The following is a 2,378-nucleotide window of genomic DNA, read 5'->3' on the forward strand; positions in this document are numbered from 1 at the left end:
AAAAAAAAAAAGCCATCTCAGGGCTGGCCCTCACACGCCTGCTGCCAAGTGCCAGAAAAACCCTGGCCAGGGCTGGCCCTCACATGCCTTACACTGGGCACCAGAAAAGGCCTCACTAGGGCCATATCACTGACACCCATGGCTGCCTGCTTCCCTGTGCATTTGCCACTGCTGGGGCTCCTGCGATCCAAGCAGTCAGACCACCTCAGCGCCCGGTCCTCACAGGGGCAGACCCAAGAGCCCCAAGGCAGCCTCAGGACCAGACTCCTCTGGGTGGACCACACGCAGAGGTGGGGATAAAAACAAAGCTGAACCCCCGGGACAGGGTGACTAAGAAAGAAGATCGAAAATCTTTCCACCAGCTGTTGAAGCGGCAGATTAAACCCCCACAATCAGCTAGGTAGACCCTGTGTCTATGGAATATCTGAGTAGACGAGTGTTCCCACAAATGATAACGGTCTAGTTCTGGCAGCTGTGGACTCTGGGGGCAGCACATGCAGGGACTGGGCCAGATCAGAGTCTAAGTGATCCCCACAGGGCCCACAGCAGGTCCAGAGACCAGCCCAGAGGCAGAGGAGAGCCTCTGGGAGAGGCAGAGGTGGTCTGTGGCTCACAGCATGTGCGAGGACACTTACAGTAGAGACCCCAGGGAAACATAATTATTACTGTTAATTTTATTATGTTTTGATTCATTCTGTTGTTAGTTCTAGCTTTTTTTTTTCTTTCTGGTTTCTTTTTCTTTTTTTGTTGTATTTGTTTTTAAGTCTTTTGGGATCTCTGTGTTTTATAACATTTTTTTTCACACATTTCTACTTTTATTTTGCCTTTCTGTCATTCTGTGTTCTTTTCCCTCATTTTTTTCATCCTCTTTTTCTTTAATACATTTTTCTCTTTTTTTAATATTTCCATTTCTACTTTGCTTTTCTGTTGTCCTGTGTTTTTTCCCTTTTATTTTACTTTATTTTATTTTTATTTTATTCATTTTTATCAGTTTGTTCTGTTTCCTTGCTTTATTCTTCAGTCGGCACACTGCTTTGGTTTTGTTTTTAGGTTATGTGTTTTTGTTAGGTTGTGTGTGTGTGTGTGTGTGTGTGGTACGCGGGCCTCTCACTGTTCTGGCCTCTCCGTTGCAGAGCACAGGCTTCGGACGTGCTGGCTCAGCAGCCACGGCTCACGGGCCCAGCCGCTCCGCGGCATGTGGGATCTTCCCGGACCGGGGCACAAACCCGTGTCCCCTGCATCAGCAGGCAGACTCTCAACCACTGAGCCACCAGGGAAGCCCGTTTTTGTTAGTTTTAATCCTAATTGTTTTATTTCATTTTTGAGTTCTCCTATTTCTCTGGTTGTTCTCTTGCTTTTTATTTTATTTGCCTCTGTTTTTGTTTCTTTTACGTGTGTGTGTTTCCTTGTTTCTATTTTTGTTTCTTTGATTTTTACCATTTCTCCAGGGTTTTGTTTGTCTTTTTTTTCTTTAATATATTTCTTTGCTTCATTCTTCAGGTGGCACTCTGCTTTGGTTTTGTTTTTTGGTTTTGAGTTTTTGTCAGCTTTCTTCTTAATTATTTGATTTCGTTCTTGGGTTCTTCTGTTTGTCTGGTTGTTCTCTTGCTATTTGATTTATTTGGTTCTGTTTTTGTTTCTTCTGTGTGTGTGAGTGTTCCCTTGTTTCTCTTTCTGTTTGTTAGATATTACTTCTTACCATTTGTCTCGGGTTTTGTTAGTCTTTTTTTTTTTAATGCCCTTTATTGCTGGGATGAACAACTTGTGGGATCTTGGTCCCTTGACCAGAAGTCAGGCCTGAGGCTCTGGAGTGGAGCACTGAGTCCAGGATGCTGGACCACTAAAGAATTCCTAGCCCCAGGGAAGATTAATTGCCAAGAGCTCTCATGGAGACCTCTATCTGAATCCAAGACCTGGCTCCACCCAACTGCCAGCAGTTCCCAGCACTGGACACCTCACAACAAACAACAAAGAAGACAGGAACACAAACCCACCCATTAGCACACAGATTACCTAAAGTTGTACTAAGCTCACACACACTCAAAACACACCACCTGACATGGCCCTGCTCATCAGAGGAAAAAGATTCCGCTCAACCCACCAGAACACAGGCACCAGTCCCTCCCATCAGGAAGCCTACACAAGACACTGGACCAAAACACCACCAATGGGCGCAGAGAACAGAAGAAAGAGGAACTATGACCATCCAGCCTAGGGCAAGGAGACCTCACGTACTGTAAATTATACAAAATGAAAAGACAGAGAAATATCTTACAGGCAAAGGAGCAAGATAAAAACTCAAAAGACCAAATAAATGAAGAGGAAATAGGCAAACTACCTGAAAAAGAATTCAGAGTAATGATAGTAAAGATGATCCA

The sequence above is a fragment of the Physeter macrocephalus genome, chromosome 9 (assembly GCF_002837175.3).
Source record: "Physeter macrocephalus isolate SW-GA chromosome 9, ASM283717v5, whole genome shotgun sequence".
In the NCBI taxonomy this organism is placed as follows: Eukaryota; Metazoa; Chordata; class Mammalia; order Artiodactyla; family Physeteridae; genus Physeter; species Physeter macrocephalus.